This window comes from Lynx rufus, unplaced genomic scaffold, assembly GCF_022079265.1.
Source record: "Lynx rufus isolate CCGP_SWC_20201006 ecotype Redwood Valley unplaced genomic scaffold, mLynRuf1.p SCAF_4, whole genome shotgun sequence".
NCBI lineage: Eukaryota > Metazoa > Chordata > Mammalia > Carnivora > Felidae > Lynx > Lynx rufus.
Window position 1 is genome coordinate 110425529 of NW_025814856.1, and position 26579 is coordinate 110452107.

A 26579-nucleotide genomic window follows, 5' to 3' on the forward strand; every position below is an offset into this window, starting at 1 on the left:
TTCCCACAGAACCTAACATGCAGCTTTGCAGGCCACGGTCATTCAGAAAATATTTGTGCAATTTAATAGAAACAGAGAACAAATTAGGGCTGATCAATCAAATTTGATGGTTGATGTTAACATTTGTTAGTTGGCGAACAGTGGGTGCATGGATAGGTATGGGGGCTATTTTCTAATGATATTTTAGAATATTAGTTTCAGATGTTTTGAGGGGAGTATAGTAGAGCAGACTTCTACGTATATTGCTGCTTATAATGCTGACACATGGTTTTAAGATTTAACATCATTCCCTGCCTTTTTCTCTGCATATTATGGATTTGAACAAAATTTTAAAAACATTTCTTACTGTCCCAGGGAAAAAAAAACAATTTCAAATTCATACCAGTTAGCCTTCTCATTAGTTTTCAAACATAAATGTATTGACAGGAAACAAAACCCTTATGTGTTTAATTAATATTAACATTCATAAAGTATTATTTGAATATAACTTAATATCTTAGAACACTTAGAGGCTTTGAAACTGGAGATTATTTCCCAGGGGAAAAGTGAAATGGTATTCTCTGTGACTGCTTTTCAAAATCTAGGACCCAGTGAATTAGTGGATTCTAAACTTGGCAAGCCAGTCTCTCCTAGTCCTAGTGGGAAGTATTTTGATTTTAACTTCCTTTGGAAAATCTCCCAAGCTGGAGGGGAAATAAACATACTTCAAGAATCAAGGCTCCTTTTAGAAATTCAGTTTTAAAATATTTTTTTTAAAGGAATTCTGGCTCCAACCTTTTTTTTTATTTTTTTCCTCCGTCTTAATCAACATTTCATCCTTCTCTTGTCAGCTGCCAAAGCCCAGCCTTTTCCTGGGCTCTTAGGGATTTGAAACATTTTGGCAGGCTGAGAATGGGTGGGAGATGCTCACAAAGAGGGTGAGAAATGATGTTTTCACTTCCTAATATTCTTGGCCAGATTGATTTTCTGTGTGGGAGGAGAAAACTCTGGAATCATGTCAAGTACTCCACAGAGATTCAGACAAATAGGACTGGACACATTAAATCAACAAATACTAAGCATGGGTGGGGGGTGGGTTTTAGCCAACATAGAACTTGAAAAACTTAGTACATACTCTTCAAAAGCTTAGATACAGTTGTGGAGATAAAGTGTTTGCAGCTTTTAATGGCAACATACCAGATACACATAAGTCCAAAAAGTACACACTCAGTTTCCAGATGTATGGAGAAGAAACAAAAGGAGCTATGAGAGGGAGGGGATCCTTTTTTTGTCATCCTTTCTTTTTCTTTATTTTTAAAAATTTAAAGGCAACTTACTCTCCTAAAATTTTTTTAATGTTTCTTTTTGAGAGAGAGAGAGAGAGAAAGGGAGAGAGAGACACACAGTGTGAGTGGGAGAGGGGCACAGAGTCAAAGTATGTGAAGCAGGCTCCAGGCTCTGAGCTGTAAGCTCGGCCCCTGGGCTTGAACTCACGAGCCGTGAGGTCATGACCTGAGCCAAAGTCAGACTCAAGTGACTGATCCACACAGGCGTCCTTAAGTCCGATTTAGTTAATATATAATGTAACAATGATTTCAGGAATAGAATTCAGTGATTCATCACTTACATATAACACTCAGTGCTCATCCCAGCAAGTGTCCTCCTTAATGCCTATCACCCATTTGGCCTATCCCCCAACCCAATACCCCACCAGCAACCCTCAGTTTGAGAGTCTCTTATGGTTTGCCTCCCTCTCTGTTTTTTATCTTACTTTGCTTCCCTTCCCCTATGTTTGTTCATCTGTTTTGTTTCTTAAATTCCACATATGAGTGAAGTAATGTATTTGTTTTTCTCTGACTGACTTATTTCGCTTAAGACACTCTAGTTCCATCTACATTATTGCAAATGGTAAAATTTCATTCATTTTGATTGCCAAGCAATACTCCATTGTAAACATATACCACATCTTCTTTATTCATTGACCTGTCGATGGACATTTGGGCTCTTTCCATAGTTTGGCTATTGTTGATAGGGCTGCTGTAAACATTGGGGTGAATGTGCCCCTTCGAATCAGCACTGCTGTATCCTTTGGATAAATACCTAGTAGTGCAATTGCTGGGTTGTAGGGTAGTTCTATTTTTAATTTTTGGAGGAACCTCTACACTGTTTTCCAGAACAGCTGCACCAGTTTGCATTGGAGGGAGTCTTTGTAGACATTCGGTAACATGAGGGTCATCTATGTTTCCAGAGGAAATTGGAGAAGTATGAGAATGTGTCACTGAAGATTGATACTTGACTGGGTTTTTAAGGATTATTAATGTTGATAACTATTACTATTTGTCTACCTCCTGTTACATGCTTTGCATGTATTCTGTCTAGTCTTAACAAGTGTGCAAAGTGGGTATTACGTGATTTTATTGTAATGTCTGCCGTTTCATCGGACTGGAAGCTCTGTGAGGACAGGGGTGGATTTACCTGCTTTGGGTCGTCTTCCTATCCTGAGGCTCAGCAGTGTCTGGCAGATGAGCAGTACCCAGTAATTATTGGTGGACTACAGACAGGAAAGCTGCCAATCTGAGGTTAAGTAATTTGCCCAAATTCAGTGCCCGCAAGTGGCAGAGCTGGGATTTGTGCATGTCTATTTGATGGCAAAGCCTGAGGTACCTGTGGTGTAATGCTCTTCAGTGATGAATCTGATACAAAGAGTTGGAGAGAAACCAGAAAACCATGCCATTTTGGAACATACAAGCATTAGGAAGATAACAGAGAAGTAACGAATAGGCCTCTCTAGCTTTGGTAGTAGGCTAACTGGAAAAACACGTTGGGGCCATATTCTGTAAAACTTGATATATCAGACTCTATTTTTTTTTATCATTTTTAGTGGAACATAACAAAACATTTTTTAATTAGAGAAACAATGATCACAGCAGTACTTTAAGGAAAACTCCCACAATAGATGTGCAAAGGAAGTTTTGGAAAGAGAGACTGAGAACTAAGGCCAGCGGGGAGACTCCTCCAGAGCTCTAGCAGGGTATGATATATATGCAAGTTCTCTGTATAGATATGGGTCCTGCGTTAGGTCAGTGGAAATGGAAATAATGTGTATGAAAGAGATAATCTAAAGGAGGTATCTTCAGGTATTCATTATAAGGCGGAATAATAATCACTTTAGTGCACTTCAGTTTTAAGTCTGTTATAACTGAGACCATGAATGATGCATTCAATGGGAATAAATTTAACCATTGAAAACTTGTACTGAAGTTAGGGGTCAGGAATAGAATAGCGTTAGGGAGCAAAAGCATAGAGGAAGCAATTGAAACTGGTGGATGAAGACAAACAAGGATTGATGTTAGAAAGAAGCTCCATTAAAAAAATAGTAATTGCTTCTTTTTGATAAATATTCATAGTGAACTATAAATAATCAGATGGACACATTTTAATTGTATGGCTCACTGAAATTTTACAAAGTGATACACTCATGTAACACACAAAGATCATGATCTAGAATATTACCACCATCCTGGAAGCCTCTCTCATAATAATTCTCTTCAAAAAAATAACTATTATTCTGATCTCTTTTAGAGATATTTTAGATCCTTGAATAATTGAAACCATACAATATGGTATGTATTCTTTTGTGTTTGGCTTCTTTTGCTCAATATATAGTTGTGAGATGTACTTTTTTTTTTTTTAAGTGTGACCCATGGGTTATTCAGAAATGTATTGCTTAATATTAACAAATTCGGAAGATTGCTGGGTTTTTTTTTGTTTTGTTTTTTTTTACTGTTACTGATTTTAGCTTAATCCCACTGAAGTTATAAAACATTCCTGGTGTTATTTCAGTCCTTTGAAATTTATTAAGAGTTGCTTTATGGTCTAGCAAATTTTCTTTTATGGGTAAATGCTCTATCCCATTAAAAAAGAATATGTGTAAGAATTTATACTCTGATATGTTGAGGACAATGTTCTATAAATGCCAATTAGATTAAGTTTGTTAGTCACGGTGTTCAACTCTGGTACATTTTAATGCTTTTTTGTCTGCTTGTTCTCTGTTACTGACAGAAGTATGTTACACTTTCCCATTATTAACATAAATTTGTTTAGTTATTCTGTTAGTTCTCTTTTTTCTTTGTAGTTCTTGACACTTTCTTAGTACAGGGAATTTAGGCTTATTATATCTTTCCATTAAAGTGAGATTTTATCACTCTGAAATGTATCTGCTTATCTCTAGTACTATTTCTTGTCTTAAAGTCTACTTTATTTAATAACATTATGGCTATGCTATTTTCTTTTGTTTGGTATATTTGTAATACACTTTTTTTTCTATCTATTTATTTTCAATCTTTCTGTGTCTTTATACATAAGGACAGATATTGACACATATTAGACATGTATATTATATATCAGAGTCATATTATGGAAGCCAAAGTTTAAGGATGAGGAACAAGCAGGGCTAGAAAATAGAAGCATCATCAAAGATGTAGGAGGAGAATAAGCCTAGCAAGGAATTAGTAAAACTAAGAAGAATTTCAAGCAGGATGGAAAATTCAGCCTGCTTTTCTGCTATCCAAACAGAGGCGCATGTCAAGTGCCATAGAGACAGGAAGGTGAATAGAGACGATGAAACATCATTAGATGTTACGTAGTCACTAAAGATTTTTTTTCTATCTTATTATAGTAATGACAATAAAATGTAATCAGCAGATTTAGGCGCATTATTTCTCACATTTAGCTGTAGAAAGAGTAATGCTCTGAACACATGCTTCACTCTTGAGGGTCAATCTGGTCACATCTTTTGGCCTTTCCAGTAAGTCAGTCAAGGATCTACCTGCTGTTTTAGCAGACACTGGTATCTCCTTCTCAAGGCTTAGTCTTCCCCTTTAATTATACAGAAGTCTCAAGGGCTTGCACAGTGCAATGCAGGGTGTCAGGCTACGGGCATCCCTGAGGGCAATGGGCACTGACTACTGCCAGTGTTCTCTCTGACCTATAGGATGCAGGGCTGAAGATGAATCCTGTACAGCGGGACTCTCAGAGCAGGCCTGGTGGTGGGTGGTCCTTTGCAGGTCCATTTCTGTTTCTCCTTCTTCATTTTTCCCCAAAGATAAAAGTTTTCTGTTTTATTTATTTATTTATTTTTATTTTTTAAGTTTATTTATTTTTGACAGAGACAGTGCAAGTGTGAGCTGGGGAGGGGCAGAGAGAGTGGGAGACACAGAATCCGAAGCAGGCTCCAGGCTCCAAGCTGTCAGCTTGGAGCCCGATGCGGGGCTTGAACTCACGAACTGTGAGATCACGACCTGGGCTGAAGTCGGACGCCCAACCAACTGAGCCACCCAGGCGCCCCAAAAGTTTTCTGTTTTAAAGCTTCAGAGCACAAAGCATATGTTTAAATAAATTACGGTTCAGTCATCCAGAGGAAAAGCTTGTACCTGCAAGGAAAGATAGAATGACTTTTTTCCTCCCTTCCTCTCCCTCATGGTCTTCTGTTAAGTTTCTCAAGATCCACATATGAGTGAAAACATAAGGTATCTGTCTTTCTGTGACTGACTTATTTCACTTAGCATAATACCCTCCAGTTCCATCCATGTTGCTGCAAATGACCGGATTTCATTCTTTCTCCCTGCCAAGTAGTATTCCATTGTATATATAAACCCCATCTTCTTTATCCATTCATCAGTTGATGATGGGGGGGGAGAGGGGAAAGTGGGTGAGGGGCATTGAGGAGGGCACTTGTTGGGATGAGCACTTGGTGTTGTTTGGAAACCAATTTGACGATAAATTATATTAAAAAAATAAATATATAGAACACCCACATAAAAGAAAGAATGAATATACTATATTGACCACATGGAAGCACCTCCAAGCCAGACTAGTACTGAAATAAAGGAAGGTACATGTCAGTGGGTGTGAATACGACACTTTGCCTGGACAGGATGACTCATTGCCCAAAGGAAGTTACTCTCAGTGACTTCCTGTGCTTTCTCCGCCTCTTCACAGGGGGATTCCCTCCTTGATTGTGAGATATGCACACAGTCCCAGGAGGAGAGGACCACCTTCAGTCATTTCACATTGATATTCTGATACTTCTGATTGAGAAGAGTGAAATACAAATGATCTCTTATCATTTGTCCTTCTATGTTAGGTAGGCAGCTACATTGTGCAATTATTTTCACAGCTATGTTAGCCTGAGTTTATTTGCAGGTGGCTGAGTAGTATGGAATGCATGTAAAATGCTAAAAGGATAATGAGGTAAGTTCTTGGAAATAGGGGAAATAGTTGGGAAATGAGGGAGAGACTCGTCATCATCTGAAACAGAAAGCAAAGAATATTTACTCAGACTAAATATGTAAAGAACATTGATGCTGGCGGTGGGAGATAGGGAAGGCCTGGGAAATTCACAGTTGTTGGTATTAATTTTTTTTAGTAGAAGTTCACTAGCAAAGCATTTGATTGTGATTTTCATACTGACAGTAGCTTAGAAAAAGTATACATGATATGCATAAGTCTAGACAGTAGCTTTATTACTATAACAAAAATAGAAGAAAAAATTGCCCCAAATGTTTGTTTTTATTATAGAAATTTTTCAGAAAAATATGAAATTAGAATAGAATGATCAACCTCCATTAATCCATCACTTAGCCTTTAATACTTATGAATACAAAGCCAGCCTTGTTTCACCTAGATCTTAGCCACTTTTGGGGATTATTTTGTAGCTAATCCCAGACATCATATTATTTTATCTGTAAATCATTTGCTATGAGATAAAAGAAAAATTTAAAAGCCTAAGGGGATACCTACAATTCTGTAGCCACAAATTTAAAAATCTGGATTTAACAGATGATTTCTATCAAAATACAAATGGTCAAAAATTGATCTAAGAAAATAATAAAAGAATCAGGGGCACCTGGGTGGCTCAGTTGGTCAGGCATCCCACTTCCATGGGGCTTGAACTCAGGAACTGGTTATTACTAGGTGCTGGGTAAGTATAAAGAGTTTAATATTTTATTTCCAACTACAGGTCAGCATCAAAGATAAGGCTACAAAAAATGCATTGTTTAGTCTGTTTTATTATCTCAAATCCAAGAAGAAAGTAATTCCAGGTTATAAAACAAAGTAGAAGTTGAACAGACTAAATAAACTTATTCATTAATTTCTTTTTTTTTAATGTTACTTTTAAGAGAGAGAAAGAACAAGCAGGGGAGGGGCAGAGAGAGAGAGGGGGGCAGAGAGAGAGGGGGACAGAGGATCCAAAACAGGTTCTGCTCTATGCTAACAGCAGAGAGCCCATTGTAGGGCTGGAACTCATGAACTGTGAGATCATGACCTGAGCTGAAGTCACATGCTTAACTGAATGAGCCACCCAGGTGCCCCTCATTAGTTTCAATTTACAAATCATTTTTCCATCCATCAAGTGTTCTTATTAACGATTATTTTTTGGGACATCTCTTTTCTGAGTAGGCTATGAGCCCTGGGTTTGGTTTGCCATGTGCATTTCCTTCTCTGGGGTTTTTACATGGAGAAGGCACACAAGGATTATGAATCAAATGAAGAGCAAGGTGTCAAAATATTAGTTAGGGCAAGAACCAGAAAGTATCCAATGATGGGCTTTATGGTTAAAAAGAATGTGGTTTAGACCTGATGATAAAGTGAAATGTTCTTCCCCCTGCTGTGTATTTAAATCTTAGAATAAAAATGATCGGGGATGCATCTTAGAGGAGTGGGTTAAGACTGTGTAGGCAGAACAAAGCTTGGGGTCCTGTCAAAACAAGCCCACAGAGCAGTCTTATGTCTACTTGGCTGGAGGGGAAGGAGTGCAAATGGAGAAAGCATAGTCCACATTTTCTAACCACTTGGAATAATAACCAGTAGAAGAAAGAGGCCACACCTTGCCTAAGGGTAGGAAAAGAAAGAGGAAATGCCTGCACTGATTCTCATTTCTGAGCTGCTGCAAGCCACAGCCAATAAAACATATCTTGTAAATGTCAAGCTCTGGATAATCAGTTCTTCCTCTGTTCTGGAGGACCAAATGTTAGGAACACAGGGAGAAGCCTGAGACATTTGGTCTAAACCTCCTCAAAGTGAGGGTCAAGGAGAGATGCCCCTTCCCCTGCAGGCTTCCTGTCATTTGAAAAGTTGTCCCCTGTAGTCGATAAGAGTGCACTTCCCATTTCATAAGAAGGATGGCTGTTGGATGGTTTTCTTCAAGCAATTTGCAAAATGCCTTTTCCACCTTTTTCTAAAATGCTTGATTTTTTATTGGGCCAAACCAAAGAGCAAGAAAGTTAGAAGAAATCCTTTGGAATACTGCCAACAGTCTTAACTTGAAATTTGCATTTGATTAACCTGAGGACGTGAGATTCTCCTTGCATTCATGCAAGAGTTATAGGCAAACCTTTGCCATTAATGCTGTCTAAATTGTATAATGAGAAAGGACAGTTGTACTATGATGATAGTTTGTGTTAACAACTTGGAACTGGTTTATAAGTGATTTGAGTTGTTGTTTGCTTGGAAATAGCATTCAAACAGCTTGAGGGATTGAGTCTTAAAATCCTCAAAGCTTTCAAAAGTGTGCAGTAACTTGTATGAAGATGCCGATTAGTAAATATGTGCAGTTACATGTGAACACTTTCAAGATTGCTTCAATGTTACTGTTGTTTTGAGTGTTGGCATGAAAATATACGTGTAAGTAAGTGTTTACTAGTACTTACTCTGCTCCAAGGACCCTTCTCAGCTCCAGAGAGGGACAAATTAACAATTCTCTGTGATGATACTGCTAAAGAATAAGTCTATGGCACAATACACTCTACCTATCTTGACTGTGGAAGAGAAAAGTAAAGCCAGTTGACAGTATCTGACAGTATCTGGGGCTCTCTCTCTCTCTGTCTGTCAATGTTTGGTAGTATTAGGGCACCAAAGTCACCAACCAATACATGGTTTTCCTCTGTCTGTTCCCTCCCTTCTCTATTAACTGCCAGTATGTAGATCAGATCTTCACCTTCTCTTGCTTAGGGACTATCGCAATAGACCACATACTTGCATGCATATCCAATTTTGCCCCCCTTGCTTCCTCCACTGTCCTTTAACCTGCCTATCTGACACTGTCAGTTCCTCAGTGTAACTCCATGACTTAATGTTCAACTACACCCAAAAGATATTAATAACTTTAGACTCTGAGTTCCTCAGGGCTTCATCATACTCTCTCCCTGTAGGGACTGGTGTTTTCTGTTTCCTCACTTCCTAACTCCTATAGGGTCTAGGTGTTATATCTTACTTAACATCTTTGCATCTCTAGGGAGCAGTAAGTTGCTTGGCACCTAAGGGCAGACCTACCTAAGGGTGATCTTCCTGAACTGAGATTCTCCAACAGATTTTCCGAAAGTTCTGCTTGAGTTTGTTTTGTTTTCTACTTAGAGACGAATATATATACATGTATATGTATATATATATATATGTGTGTGTGTGTGTGTGTGTGTGTATACGTATATATATATATATATACATATATCTACACATATATATTTGAAGATTGAAGAGTTAGATCAAATTGTTTACTAAATATTGGGATATGCCATAAATTAATTTTTGTTTAATTCTACTGTAATATTTTATTGCAAAGTAACCAGACATGTTTTCATTTAAGTGGATGCTGAATTTTGTAAATAATAGCAACTGTAATATTTTCATTACCTTTTGTCATACTCATTAGAGCCATAATGATGATAAGGGTGTATTTTTTAAATATGTTTTTAAGTTTATTTATTTATTTTTGAGAGAGAGAGAGTGAGAGAGAGAGAGAGAGAGAGAGAGAGACAGAGCATGTGCACAAGTGGGGGAAAGGCAGATAGAGAGGGAGACACAGAATCTGAAGCAGTCTCCAGGCTTTGAGCTGTTATCACAGAGCTGGATGCAGGACTCGAACCCAAGAGCTTTGAGATAATGACCTGAGCCAAAGCTGGCCTCTTAACCCACAGAGCCACCCAAGGACCCCATGGATGTGGTTTTTAATCAACAGTTAGAATTAGTTTGAAAATACATTTAATTTTTTTAAAGTTGTATTTTTGTTGAAAATACTTTTTGATTAATCACCTGATTTTTTAGAATTTTGGCAGGCCCTGGATTTCTGAATACATTGTATAATTAACCTAAACTTTAGGAATGTTCTTTTGTTTTGTTTTGTTTTTTTAATGATCCAAAATTAAGTTGCTTTTAGTCACAGGATTTCTGTAAATACAAACTTATGTCAGAAGAGGACTTTTATTTACTTTTTGATTCAACTCAGCATGTTTATTTAATCTGCAATGATTCAGCTTACTGGCTGCTCTAGAAACTTGGAGTGTGTTCTCATGATGGCTGAGTAAGTTGATGGCTTTGATCTGAAAAGTAAAGAAAGGCTTAGAGGAAAGCATTTTTTTCCCCTGCAAATTTGCCTTTCGAATTTCTTTTTCTGTTAGGCAAGTATTGCTGTTTGGTTGTATGTCACTCTCATTTAGCTTAGATTTCTTATACGTGGAAAATTGAAGGATTTTGTTTTCAATTTGTGATGGTTTTTGGTGTTTTCAAATGGAACAGGCAGACTCATTCCAGGCACTGACAGATCTCTGCATTGTTGATTTTGTCTCCCTTCTGGACATCCTGGAGCAAACACAAAAGATGATGTTGATATTAATCTGTTAGGGAGGTCACAAAATAACCAATGTATGAATCATTGAGTTTAATTTTTCAGAAGGTCTAGCAGGAGAAAGATGACCAGTGTTCATTTCCTCTGTAGGCAAGGTTGATGTATAGAGTCTGTCCTTCCCCATCTCAGGCACTCTGCATTTACTCATTTTCTTCTCCCCTGGCATCCCTCCTTCTGGCCATCCTCCCTTTGCTTTGAGTGGTTATCGTTACTTTTTTTAGAGAGAGAGAGAGAGAAAATGCCACGAGCTGTGGAGAGGGGCAGAGAGAGAGAGAGAGAGAGAGAGAGAGAGAGAGAGAATCTTAAGCAGGTTCCATGCTCAGTGAGGAGCCTGACAAGGGGTCTGATCCCAGAACCCTGGGATCACAACCTGAGCTGAAATCAAGAGTTGGCTGCTCAAGTGACTGAGCTGTCCAGGTGCTTTTACTTTTGTAATTACTGCGCAGGTGACTCTTACCTCAATTTGTGCTCACTGCTGAAGTTTAGGCTTCTGCATCATCTGAATTCCTAGGTGCTGGGTGAATCTCTCCATAAGGTTCATGTAGCTTATCATTATGCACTTAGATTATGTCTACATGCAGGGACTGCTTCCCTGTGTTCCGCTGAAATTTGATCTTTTGGAACCCTGGCTTTCAAGCAAGTTAGTTCTAAGGCCAAAAAACAAACAAACAAACAAACAAACAAACAAACCATGGAGCCATTCTGCAGGCTTGATCCTTTCTTATGTGAATGAATGGTTAGTATTTCTAATATGTAAGATCTTCTTAGATTCTGACATTTTCAACAGGGACATCAATCATGACCTGAGGGTTTCATGGTTTGCTTTCACAAAAATCGGATGCTTTATAAGCTTAAACCCAAATGACATTTAATATTTAAAAAATGACAGAATTAAGTATCGCGGAACCTCAGTGTTGGGAGGGACCAGAAGGTAACTTCTCCTTTGTATGTACAAATTTCCTCTCCTTGAACATCTCTCACAATGGGAAATACAATACATCCTGAGGCAGCTTGTGTTGTATTTGCACAGACCTGACAGAAATTTCTTCTTACTCAACTGATACTTGCCTCCCTGAGATTTTCTTTGCTTGCCTCTGGTTCCAAGCCTTTGAGGCCGCCAACCCAAACTTCCCCTTTTGACTGTAGAAAGCTGTCACATAATTCTCAGCTGCTTTTGTTTCAGGGATCACAGCGCCAATTCTTCCAACTGTCCTGCCTCTGATTTGATACTAAGTCCTCTCATTTCCTGGCTGGTCAGTTCTTCTTTTAGTCCGTCTCTAATTTGACTGAAATGTGTTGTCCAGATCCAAAGATGAGGTCTTCGCCCTCAGCTCTTCCTTGGTGCTTTTGATACTGCAACCTAAAAATGAATTCAGCTTTGAGTGTGTGTGGACGTATCGTACTATGAGTTCAGACTGAAATTATGACATAGAATCTTGCGTTTTTAAATAGATCATGCTAAGTCACTTCCTGCTCCATTTCACATAGTGAACTTCTGAACTTCACATCAGTGTATTATGTTCATCCATGTTATATTGTACATGGTTCTTAGAACTATTATTTAAATAGTTTGAATTCTGAATCTGTGATCTAACATACTCATCATCAGTTTTGATTTCATGTTTCCTCTGTGCTTTGTGAATGGGTCTTCTCTAACTTCATTAAAGGTAGTGATGAAAATGGGCCAAGAAAGCACAAGGGACACCTGTGAATTGCAACTGGAAATCTCCATTCAGGTTGATGCCCATCTTTTAATTGGAGCCACTCATAGTTGTCCAGTAAGTCGCAAACCCACCTAGTTGTCTGAACACATGGCCCGGATTTCCATCTTTTCTTAAAGGATATTATGAAACATCTAACCATACATACCCTTTCTGAAAACTCCATAGACCAATTACTTTATCAAAGAAGAAAATAAAAATCATTCTTCATAACTAATCTTTAGTAAATCTGAAATGCATTTCAGTTATCACTTCCTTCCTGCCCATTGTTTAGAAACCATCATTTAAATAATCTGTCTTAGAGCCTTGACATGCAAAGCTACCATTTCTAAATTATCTCTTCTTTTGTAAAAAAATCAGAATAAATTCCCCACGTCCTGCTTTTCTGTTTCTTGCTATGCTTTGTGATTGTTAAATTATCATCATATCTCATTTTCAGACTCTGAGCTACCCTGGATGGGCTTTTCCTTAATTAATTAATTAATTAGGAGTCTTTAGGTAATTGTATAAGTCCTTCTAGTGTAGGGCTTTCACCCCCCCAGGACTTAGCCAAGTCTTGACACAAAGCCTATTTTGTCATTTTGGACAAATGATTCTTTCCTTATCTCGATACCACAGCACCTTCAACAAAATAGGGGAAACATGGTCCTGAGTGAGCAGGAAACCAGCTTCTTTCTTTCTACTCTATCATTTTTTTTTTGTTTTTTTTTCTCTTAAATAAAAATTATTTTAATAGTATTTTATTATAAATGACATATTACATTTTTTAAATGGGAATTTATCTTGTTATTGTTTTTTAAATTTATTGTCAAGTCAGCTAACATACAGTGTAGTCTTGGTTTCAGGAGTAGAGTACCGTGATTCATCACTTACATACAACACCCAGTGCTCATCCCAACAAGTGCTCTCCTCAGTGTCCATCCCCTGTTTTCCCCATCCCTCCCAAACCCTCACCCCATCAACCCTGAGTTTGTTCTCTATATTTAAGAGTCTCTTGTGGTTTGCCTCCCTCTTTTTGTATCTTATTTTTCCTTCCCTTCCGCTATGGTCATCTGTTAAGTTTCTCAAATTCTACATACGCCTCCTCTGTCATTTTAGTACTTGAGTTTCAGCTTCAAGGTCCAACAGGAACTCCATCCATCCCTTACATCTTTCAGGCAGCTAGAAGTAGAAGGGGCAAGGAGACAGACTGCTGAGCCAGCATTTTTAAAACAGCTTGTCTATCCTTGTTTGCCAGAACTTTGTCAAATGGCCACACAAAACTTCAGGGAAGACAGAAAATGCCATCTCTGACCAGGTGCACCACAATTCCACTGGAAGTTGGTTTGTATTACTCAGAAAGTGAGATCAGTTTTTGGGTGGCAAGGAGCCATGTCTGCTAAAACTAGAAAATAGAGTAAGTAGGAGTTGAGGGGTTGTCTCTTCTTGTCCTTCAAAAACACATTTGTCTTAAGTAAGTCTAGTATTTCTGACTACTTTTTTGCCACAGACATCAGCAATAAATCCATTTTATTGACCCTAGAAGTAGGTAGACGTTTTGTATCTTGAAATTCAGCCTTCTCAAGAAGGTTTTATGTTTGTTTTTGTTACTGTGTCTGTGTCTCCACACTGGCTTCTCTAGCTTCCTCCTCTCTTTAGTCCTCTTTGGAGATTAGCAGTTGCTCAATCAGAGCAGCATATTTGCCGGCTCTCCAACCATGCCGAGTCACGTTGACGTCCACATGTGTAGATCATGCAGTTCAGTTTTTTTTTTTTCCTTTTCATTTTTGAAAAGCTATCTTCCCTAAGTTTTCAAGAGATTGTATCTAGTAGGAAGCATTCGTCTCTTCCTGCCAGTTTTTTTTTGCCCTGTTATCAATCAGGGTTTCAGCCTGAGCTTCTACCTCCTTCTGTAAGGGCTGGGCATGTGACCCTGGTCTAGTTTAGTATGTTCTCCTTTCTTGTTCATCATGATTGCTGCAGGAATGGGCAAGTGATCTGGCTGACATGTTTCACTGGAAACCATGCAAGGGACCCCTTCTCTCTTTCTGAGATTGTTTGGGGTCATCTCCACCATCCCACAGAGAGAGAGCCTGTCTGAGAATAAAGCCAACACAGAAGAAAGCCAAGCAGTGAGAGGGATTAAATGAGCATTCTGAGGATAGGAATCTACCCTAATTCTAGTGCTACTCTTGAACTTGTGTGTTATGTAAGCCAGTAAAGATCCTTTTCCCTGTTAAGCAAGTTTGAGCTCAATTTATGCAATTTGTACTGAAGTGAGTCCTCATCAATTCAGTTTGTTCACTTCTGGGTTCTTGTTGATTGCACCAGCCAACTTCTCTTTCCTTATTTGTTAAATGAAATGTACCAGTTTTATTTGATACAGATGACCCTACATGGGCTAGTTGAATTATATGAATTGGGTGTGCAATAATTACACAGTAAAACCTCTAATCTGTCAGGGTCCATTTAATGGTGCTTCTGAGTAATCATCAGGTTCTGTGTTTACATGAAATAAAGCAATAGGTCTCATCTTGGACTCAATCTCATTCAATCTCTGCTGCCTCTCCTTATCTCAGCATGTAAGGAACACAGAGAGGGAAAGTAGAACAGGCACAGATAAATGCATTGCAGAAAATGCATGGGAGTAGGCCTCTTTCAGAATGTTTTGAAGGCAATTAAAACCTCTCCAGGGATCAGTTAATGATGTCTCTGTTCCTTAGAACTTGGACTTTGCGCAACTATGAAAAGCAACTCTGAATTTCTCCAGGAATAATTAGGATCTTGATATGGTTAAACAGTCATTTCAATCTAAGACAGTAAGGGACACAAGGGAAGGAAAGCAAAACTAACATTGGTTGAGGGTCATTTATGTTTTCAGTGTGGTCCAGGTTCCTTTTATGCAGAACTTGGTGCTAAAAAGAAAGCAGGCAGAGGCATTTTCCAAGCCAAAACTGTCTAAGGAAAATGGGAAGATAGTGCCTGGTACATGGGAAATATTCAATTAATTACAGCAACTATGGGGATAGTGGCGATGATGATGATGTCCAGACACCTGGGTAAAGTACACCTCAGCAGAGACCAGGTGCACGGTGGTCCTAAGGGTAGAGCCCTGGCCACCTGTATTTTTATAAATTATATTGTTTAAAATGTTTACTTATTTATTTATTTTGAGAGAGAAAGAGGGAAAGAGGGAATCCCAAACAAGCTCCACGCTGTCAGCATAGAGCCCCACGTGGGGATTGATCTCATGAACCATGAAATCTTGACCTGATCCAGAATCAAGAGTTAGACGCTTAACCTACTGAGCCACCCAGGCGCCCCATGGTCAGCTGTATTTTTAAGAAGCTCCTTAAGAGGCTCTGGGTGCTCATTAAAATGTGAGAATCTTGTCCTCAGGGGTGACACTAGAGGGGGACAGGAAGGGATAATATTAATTAGTAGTAATCATAACCAATATTAGTTGGTATTTCAGTAACTCTTGAATTTGTAAATCTTCAAATTAACTTAACATCACCAGACAGTAATCTTAGAGCAGTTTCAGTAACAGCAAGATTTTTTTAATCTTTCAAGTATGACAGACTTTCTGCAGTAAAGGTGCAGTCCCTCTTTCCTGAACAATTCTAACTATGGGGCAAATATACTTTATTTTTTGTGTATGCCAAAGACAGTTAAAGATTATAAATAGAAATTTTACTTGTTCATTTACTTTATTTTCTTTTTTCCCCCCTTTGCTTTCCCTTCTCCTTCTTCCTTAATCTTCCCTTCTGCCCTTCTCTCCCTTTTTCCTGCCATCCCTTCCCCTGAGGTTGTCGCCTTGCAATGTAATGCTTCATTGTAATCAGCAGAGGGCACTGTTCTGCAGCAAATGTGGAACAGCAGTATCCGAAACGTAATTTGGGGATCCTATTAAAGGAATCAGAATAAAACAAGCTCATAAATGTTGTTACATACATGAATGCTTATTCCATTTGAATTATGGTGATAGACGTGAACCTGTAATGATGACATGGTTCATAAAACAATCTCCATTTTAATAACTGTGTTTAGTGATGTACCCTTTCCTTTATGAGAATTTAATTCTCTCTTTTCAACTCCTAAACTCCTGAATATGATACTCTTTTAAACAAGACAAAGGCTTCTCAAGCCAATAAGGCTGTGGCTCCTCCTGAAAACCCTGTTTTATTGGTCTCTTCTGTGTAATCGTTTAGTTTAATTTGATAAGCATTTCTGTTTTCCCAGGATAATTAGGTGGATAAACATGAAAATGTTCAAAAAGAAATGGAGCCAATTAGATTCTTTATCAGAGATTTCCACAGAAGAAATGCTTTACAGATGGACAGACTTTCCCTTAGAGATTTGAGCCTAAATTAGAATTCCTGGAGTTTAAAATGGACAAAGGAGGCAGCTTTCTTAAATAGAACGACATGTCAATTATCTGAAGAAAAGAGCAGATAAAAGCGAGAAATTCCCACATGCTTCAGAATTAACACTTCTGTGGTAAATGCAGAGGGGCATGCCTTCAGTCAGAGCAGAATTTTATCCCCAGCCAATTACAACCACCTTAAAACAGGTTGGACAACTGGAAGAGATTGCTCTGTGGCTGTGGGTGATTTTCCTGGCCCTGGCTGAAATAGACAGGTATCCAACATTTGTTAATGCTGTAAATATGTCAGCATGCATGTAAAAGATGCTTGCGTATTAGGCCGACTGAATGTTCTGTAATTGTCCTGATGATAACGGTGCTTTAATACATTAGCTCCTTCTTTCTGTGGAGCTTAAGGAAATGTTTTGAGGAGTAGACAACCTAACATTATGTTCTATTTATTTTTGATTCTTGAAAATAGACTCCTATTTGAAGTGTAGTATCTGATCTTCTCTCTCCAAGTTTGATCTCATGTTTTCTGCTTTTCTATTAAGATTATTTGATCTCTCATTAAGTGATCATTCAAGGTGCTACAATTCAAGATGTGGTCCTATTAGTGTGGAATCAAGGAACATGTTTTTTTCTACTTGAAAAACTTTACAGTGTAACTCAAAGAATAAAACATGCAGTAACATTTTTTTCTTCATCACTTCTTACGCATCTTTCATGGTTTTCCTAGTTACTCTCTGAATTCTGGGAAGCTGCTCAAAATGAAAAACCTTCAGAATTAAGAAAATATGTTTCTAAATGTAAGAATCCCCTACCCCCATGATGACTCCCACGTTTTTACACTTTAAACTTGAGCACACTCTTTCAATTTCCTGGTTCTTTCAAGCTTCATGTGGGATGAGAATAGATATCTTCTAGAAAAATAGCCCTTTCATTTCATAAGGATAGTGTCTGTTTTTCTGTATACTTCATCTCAGGGTTTCTTCATCCTGCTCCCAGTCTTGTCTAGATTTCTATAGGGCCTTTTCTTTTGCTTGTCCTAGAATCTCAGAGTAATACTAAAGTCCTCTCTGTTTTTTGTCACAATATCTACTACCACTGACAACCTCAGAACTCTGAGTCTCTTGGGTACCAGAGCTTAAGTGGCTTGAACCAGATATTAATTGAGGAGGCAGTTGGGATGTTAAATTATCACTTGACAGGTAGAAATTAATAATTGAGTAGTGTACTAAGCTTTTGTTTCCATTTATGGGGAGAACTTTGGATGAAATGTTGCGGGTATGATCTAGGCCATGAATAAAAAATACGTCATTTGAAGTTAGTTGTAGCTTGTCTGAGAGCCCTCGTCTGAGATGAGTGTGTGCTCTCTCTGAAGAGAGAGGTGACTGCTTCTCTCAAAATGGTTTTCTTCCCGTTTTATCTATCTAGAGATCCAAACCTACATTCAGTATTACAGCCCTGAGCTAGTATTTGGAGACACATTTTTCAAAGAGTCCCTAAGTATTTTGATGTTTTTACAAGGACTTTCAAAATTCAATTGTTGGCTTTTCCTCTTAAAATAAAACCACTATATTTTGAATAAAATTTGAAAACAGGGTGATTTTTAGTTTTTACACTATCTTCCTAAATAACAAAACCAGAGAAAACCCTAGAAACCTAGACAGAACTATAAAATGTGATCATACTATAATGCTATTTAAAAATAATGTACACTTAGTGTTATACTTTAATAAAAGAAAAACATAAAGCATAACTGAAGAAAATTCTGCCTTCCAGATAAAATTTCCTTTACCACAAAAGGTACTAAGTTCTAAAGAATCTCGAGAATATTTATAAAAATACACTTTAAGAAATCTATGGAAGAAACTCAAATCCAAATTGGCAATTTATTCTAAGCCCCTAGGCTTGATTAATGATTTTACATTTTTCTTTTACTCTGTGCTCTTGAAATATATTCTTAAGTAGATGTGAATTAACATAAGCCTGTTCTTTTTGCAAGACAGAGTGCTAATTACATCATAGAAAAAGGAAGACCAATCTTTCCAGCATTATGAACAAGTGAGCACAACATTTCAAAACAAATTGGATGGGAGTGAACAGGTTCTGATTTGTTCTTCCTTTTCTCAGTTACCTCTCAAAAGGTCATAGGAGCTCAATGCACGCTGGAGTGTATTAAAGCCAGAGTGGGTGCTTTCTAAATTTCCCTTCTCCTACCCTGTGGCGACTTGTATTTGGACTTGATGACTTTATCTGCTCTATGGCTAAATCCAGGGAGGACTTATGAGGATGTGACTTTCTACACGACCCAATGATAATAGAGCCGCCTGTTGACATTTCATCAGATGGTTAAATATCAACAAAGAAAAATGTGGTTCTCTCCGAAGGCTTGTTGTCGTCTGTGCAGACCCTCAGGGAGGGGTAAACAATTGCCAGCAGTTAGAGGGCAGGAGAGAGGAGCATCTGGGCTCAGATGTTAACCAGGCAGTCCCTGAAAATTTTGCAGGCAACTGCCTCCCAGGCGAACTCTCAAAATAGAATCCATCAAGGGGAGGTTCAACAGGCATTCTGTGGCCATAACAACTGGATTCAGGTACCAGAGAACTCCAGCCATGGTGCCAGGCAATCTTGTATCCTCCCATGCTCATTTGAGATGGCATTATTACCAACCTAGCTTCATGTTGTCAGGGGTTTTGTGAGGAACACAGATTTTTATCACAACAGCTGGGAAATCCTGCAGGAAATCACAACCTTGTTTTTTTTAATTTTTCTCGTCAGACCACTGAAGATTCTTTTTTACAAAATGAAAAAAAAATCGTTTCAGTAAAAAGTGGATGAGACCAACCTTTGAAGACGAACTTACAACTCCAAGAGCAGCATGACTAAGTTTATCAAATACATGCTTTAATGAACAGAGGAACTGAGCTAGGAGCAAATGTCATGGGTGGAAAAATCAACAGCATGGTCTCTGGGAAGTGCAATGCCTGAATGATGTGTGGATAATTGCATAACAGCGATGCAGTATTGCTACCGAACAATCAGTACATTGTCTGTTCAAAATGAGGAAGTAAACAGTTTCCAGTGTTGCCATTGCAAGTTCCCTAAACACTCACTGAACTTATGGGGACATTAGATTTTAGAACTTGATCCAGAGTGTTGGATTCCTGTGCTGCTAAATGGAAAACAAGATAGGTCAAGGAGAAAGAACAAATGGAATGATACGCCTTGTTGCACCTGCATGATGTTCTCACCCATGTCTTTGTTTGCACTTGTGTGACTAGGAAGTCAGATGCTGAAATCTGGACAAAGTCAACATCTCTTCAGCGACAAAGTCAAAATTTATTGAGGGACCAGATGAAAAGACAACCATCCCCGAAGATGAGAAATAAATTATGTAACTATGTAGATTTTAAATTCTATTAGGTAGGATTAGAACAGTTTTGAGGACCAATTTTCCCTCCTCCATGGAGGTGATATCCTCCTGACTGTTCAATTTGGCCTCCCATGAATTATACAGTTTTTTTTCCATTGTGGGGGGGAAAGCAAGCTATGCATGTCTCTGTATGAGTTCTGAGGATTGTTCCCTTAGATGTTTTTTTTTTTCCCCAAGCTTGGGGAGTTTGTTTTCACTCTTACACTGACCAGAATACAGGTAAAGACTCAAAAGGGACCCTCTGCAAATTTCTGGAGTGTTCTTTGTGTCTGTGTGTGTATCTCTCTTCTTTGAGAATCTGCCTGTAAATCCTTGGCGTCTGGGACTCTTAGTTCCGTGTCCTCATCTCAGGGACTCTACCAAGCTCCACCTGACTTCCAGCTTCCTGGGCTTGGGCCAAGAAACTCACTCCAAATACTAAGCTGGGCAACCACAAGGATTACTTTTTTGGTTTCCCATCCTTAAGTCACTGTCCTTTGCTACCTGATAGCAATGTCTGAAAATGATTGTTTCATATATTTTGTTCATTTTTTAGAAGTTTGTTGTTTGAGAGAGAGAGAGAGAGAGAGATCACACATACGTGTGTGCAAGCAGCGGTGGGGGGGGAGGGGAGCAGAGAGAGAGAGGAAAGAGAATCCCAAGCAAGCTCTGAGCTGTTAGTGCAGAGCCTGATATGGGGCTAGAACTCATGAACCATGAGATGATGACCTAGGCCGAAATCAAGAGTTGGGTGCTTAACTGACTGAGCTACCCAGGAGCCCCTGTTCATTTCTGAAGTTGTTTTAGGAGGAGGGTATATCTAGTCCCTGTTACTTCACCTTGGCTGGAAACAACCACATAGATTTTAAATTGGAAAACATTTTTTATCACTGTCTCCTTAAAAATTTCTCATGACTTCAGACACATATTATCTTCTATACTGAGGAATGGGTTTACTATCTTCAGCAGTAGAGAAGATCATTGTTAAGGTAGTTGTCAGTGGGAGCTGGCAAGTCTCCTTAATGGTAGTGCAGGTGTCTTTCTCGGATTAGTTAGCTACTGGTTGATAACCATGATGGCTCGCTCTGGTCTTGAATTTGACTTTTCACATAAATAAAAACAAAACCTAATTTGCAGTTTGCAATTATAGTCTCCATTGTATGAGGTCTCTTTCTTCTCTCTTTTTTTATAGCTGAATCTCTGGAGTACATAGTATTAGGGTAGGAGATATGTGAGTATAAATGCAGTTGACTTTGTTCTAGGCTTGTGTTTAGCCTTATCCAGTATTAAAAGTAAGTTTTGCTTCATGTATCACGATAGAGTTGAATATGCCTGATGTTTCCTCTCAATTCTGTTTGATTGCCACTGGAAGCTCTTTTAAGGTCTATTAAACTTGAGGCAAAAAAATACGTGTGTGTGGGTGTGGGTGTGTGTATGTGTGTGTGTGTTATATATGGTAAAAATAAAAACATCAGTGGCACAGATAACATGGCAACACTGAAAATAGGGTAAACTTACAACAACTTTAAAAGAAAAGGACTTCTCACAAGACACCAATCTGCACAAAATGAGGCTGTGTGTTGGTTTCTAGAAAAGTTACAAGAAAATGGGAGAAATGATGTGTTGTCGCTATAGCTTTCATGTAGAGGTACTTTCAATGACCTTTGATACTGGATGAAATATAAATGGTCAAGTTTACTTTTTATACCCCTTAAACAAGGCTGCATCTTGGCAAACAGAAGACAGAAGTAGGAAGAATCAGTAGGTAAAAAAATTATTTTGGGTGAAGTTAGGAGTCTGGGGACCAGATGCAATGGTTCAGTATCTTAAAAAGTCACTTATCATGTGACAATTCTGCTATAGTCTCCCTAATAATTCAGCAAATTATCTCTTCTTAAGCATTTGTTTTTAATGTAATGAGTCTCTGAATTACTAAGGAGAATGAGATCATGTTTTGGTTAACCTTGATGTTAAGCACGATAAAGCTATTTGTGCCTTATTTTATATCTGGAAAATATTACTACTGTTTAAAAAAAACTTTTTTATAGGTCAATATTAGTATCATTTTTCCTATGGTTAACCTAAAGCCAATTCTGTTTCATTAAAGCCCAGTGTAAATAACCCTGCTAATCATGATATATACTTTTTTTCAAATTCATATAGTTAGTGTTAACCAGTGATGTATTTGATTGGACACTGCCTTGCTAATTCTTATGTGTATATTAACTACTTAACTTTGTCATATCAAAGTTTAGTTTATAAGTTTCTTGAATGCATCTTACCTATATTCTTCTTCTTTGATAATTGTTTCATCTTTTTTTCTTTTTTTTCTTTTTGTCCACTGCTAAGTTGAGAGTAGATGCTTGATAAATACTTGATATTACGGTCTTGATAACAGGTGAAAATATTTAAATCTGGATATATCCCTGTCTTCTCTTCTCCCCATCATCATCAGTTCCTTTAAAAATCCAGAAAACTAAGGCAGGAAATAATTGCTTGTGAAGGGCCACACAAGAAGTTAGGCCTGAAACTAAAAAATTGCACCTCACACTTTCAAACTTAGAATCCTAAACTCAAAACAAAAGGCCACACAACCTCCATCAGTATACTTAGATTAAGAAAAACATCCCGAAAGGCAAAGCTGCTCTTGTCCTGAAGGTAAGTTTGTGACAGTGTTATTCATTGTAGCAAGTAGAGACTTCCGCTCTTGTTAAAATGTCCGCGGCCCCAGCATGCTGAAGACAGGGGCGATGTAAACATTGTTGAACATAGATTTTGGAATCTGGGAAAGAAACCCTGTCTGGTCTCCCCTTGGATGAAAGGCTCTCACTCCTCTGGAGTGGTCAGTTGTTGTGTGGTGTGTGGACAGCTGAGAGTCATTTCCTCCTCTTTATTCCAAATGAAGCTGGACACTCCCTTTACATTTTTGAAAAGTTATCTGTGTTAAAAGGGAGCTAACGTGTTTACCCAGTGGGCTCGCAGCCAGGACCATGCCACCTCCTTCTCTTGGTCTGTCCCCTCTCCGTTTCCCAATCTCCTCTGTACCAAGATGGGCAGATAGGAAAAGTTGCCAATCAGGATGCCAGAGCTTCAAAGGGATCCATCGTGAGTGCACACAAAAGCTCGTTTGTTCAGTACTTGGAAGGAGATGCCAGTGGCTTCCAGGCAGACAGAGAATCGGGGGTTTGTCTTCACTTGACTTCTTGATTGCCCCATCTGGCTGATGGAGAAGTCATTCTTTTCATCTGGTGGCTTCACTAAAGTAAGAATGACTGAATACAAGTGCCTCTCGGACTTCACTTAACTCCATTTTGAAAGGGACAAACAGAGTCATCTCTGCTTCTGGAACCAACTGAATGACAAGATTTCTTAAAAAAATAAATAGTGTTTGCCATTAATAACCCTCATATACTAGACTACAGACTTTAGTGATAAACATGTCAGGTGACTGGCAATATGGGACGATCTGACTTTATATGTCAGAAAGGTTTGGGCGGTACTCCTCACAAACATCCTCCCTCAGAAAGCCCATAGAAAGAGTACAATTCAAGTTAGAATACTTGACATTCTATGTTCAGTGTTCATTACTTTGCCAAAAGCTTACTTTTATAATTCCAGCGATCTTGGGAGGATCCTGTTAGGCTGTTACTGGTTGTTTGACCCTGGTGTGAATATATTTTCAGAGTATAGGTTCCGGGGACAATTAATGGTGGGATCAGAAAGAGTAAGGGCATGTTTGAAGGAGAGAAAACGAGCCTGAAGTCAGGAAAGAAAGGTAGTGGATTTGGACACTTCTAAGCAGGGTCAGGAGTAAAGTGAAGCCTGTGAGGCTCCCCGGGCATAACCAATATATACATATTTTTCCCCCTCCTAAGTGTACTTTTAATTATGCAACTATAATTTTTAAATTTTATTTATATATATATATTTAATTATATTTTAAAACATTTTTATTTATTTATTTTGAGAGAAATCGGAGGTGGGGCACAGAGAGAAAAGAGAGAGAATCCCAAGGAGGCTCTGCACTGTCTGCATGGAGCCCCATGTGGGCTCCAATTTTAATAAAAAATATTAATGAAAGTTATGTTACATATTTTCCAAAAACAAAAGTGACTTATCTGGATACCAACTTTATGGGAAAGTGCGAGGTACAAGTCCTGGGACATGAGGAAGTTAACTCCGAAAAAAAATAGGTTGGGAGTCAAAAGTTGGTATATAAAATACAAATAGTTTAAATTCTAATAAAAAAAACAACTTCAGATTTTCTTAATTTATTTTTGGCAGAAGGACAAATTGTTTGTCAATATATAATAAATCAATTGCTTATATTCTCAAACATTAAAAATTCTAGGTGGAAAAGTTAGAAAAAAATCTATTATAAAAAGAAACACAATTAAGTGAGCCTTACACTGTTTATCACTGAAAATCAAGATGCCTATTTTAGTTCCCATTTGGCTCTAATCGGGACGTCTGGACCATTCGCTGAGAATAGAATAACTCTCTTTTCCATTTCACCTACAGCTGCCCAAGAGATCTTTTTTGAGAACTGAAAAATGGCTAGCTATCATTTGTGATTCACATTCTAGCATTGGCCACCTCTGAACGGACGTATGAACACTTAACATCGTATCCATCCTCCTAACACATCTGCAGTGTCCGTTGCCTGTTAACAACTGGCACAGTGTGTGCAGTAGATCCCTAGAACTTTCCCATCTTGCATTACTGAACCTTTATATCCGTCGAATAGCACTGCTTCACCCAGATCCTGGCAACCACCCTTCTCTCTGCTTCTGTGAGTCCGAAAGATGCCGCATACCAATGGAAGCATGTAGTATTTGTCTTTCATTGATGATTCCACTTCACATAATACAGTGTCTCAGGAGAGAGTATCTGAGGTGGCATCGCTCTTAGGCTCATGCGAGTGCAGACCGGGCACCTGGGAGTGAGCGCCTCTTAATTTTTGCACCTGGGGAGCCATACCTGCACCATCCTCATCCCATCCCTGCTTGTAAGACAAACAGCCACTGACTATAACCTTGATCAAGACCATTCCTGGTTCCTTAGGAGCAGCTGTGGGTGTAGCAACATACACTGGAGGACGAGTGGGAAGAAATACACTCTGTTTTTGCTGTGTGATTTGAGGTAAGCCCAATGATTTCCCTCAGCATCATTTTCATCCAGGAAACCGAATTAAATATTTTCTGTCTTTACCTGTCAAGAATTGGGAAGAGTCTGAGATTTTACTCTAATTGTAAGCAAACAAGCTAGCCTATCACATTTTCATGGATGCTGACAGAAGATCCATGACTCTCAGGTCAGATACAGGAAGCTTTCTTACTCGTGGTCACAGCAGTAGCCAGATCATCGGCATTTGTATTGGGTCCTTGATCTGCAATTCCTATGGGGCTACAAGAGGCAGAGCAGATGACACAGGCACCTGCAGTGGGTTGCATTACAGGAGGCGAACCCCAAAGTTAAGGAACCAAAGTATTTTGTAATGGACAATAAGAATGCCTGACCTTTGCTCAGAAGAGAGAGATTAGCTTACTCTTTGCTCCAGCAGGCTCTGTGGAATATTTGCCTCCCTATCTTCTTTAAGACTCTGATAGATTGGTTTTTATTTTGTTGTTTGTAGACAGCCAAACTGAATTCTATCTAATAGAGAGTTTGACATCTTGAGGTAGAGTGCAATAGCAGAAATTGAGGACATGACTGTCTTGGCGGTAAAGAGGTATTGAGGTAGTGAGGGGTCAGATATTGCAGGCTGGACAATTAATAACTCCTCTTATGGGATAGAAAATTCTTGTATTGTCACTCGTCCTTTGGAAGACAAACCACATATGAATTGGAGCTAAAGCACTAGGGGAAATGGCAGGAAGAATTCAGAATGTTGGGGTGTGTTGGGTGGTATTTGGCATTTTAGTAAATTCTGGAAGGAGTGAGAAATGAGCTCCAAGGTGGTCAGACTTCAAGCAGAGAGAAGGAAACACCTCTTCTCTTAGAGAATTTCCATAAGCAGCCTGTAGCATACATTGCCCATGAGATATTGAAGGTGAGAGAAAATCCCCTTCTATAGCTCAAATTAAAGCCCTTTTAAGTGATGGTTACAAAGTGGTACTATTAATAATATTGTACCACCAAAGCTCGTAGCAAGAGCTCTCAACAGATAATGAGAACTAGATTGACTTACAGTACTAGCTTCAGGTTCTCAATTTCTCATCCAGATTTATTTTTTAAGTGGTGTCCAAGTTTCACTCCTTTGAGAGAAAGGGCAATAAATAACGAAGGTGGTAAATAAAAGGTTAGAGTTACCAGGCTGAAAAACTAAGTATTGGCAAAATCTTGGTTTTATTTGTATGTAGAACTAAACATAAACTAGTATGTAAGAAGCCTACTAAGATGTAAGGAAATGATATTGGCAAAGATAACCTCAAG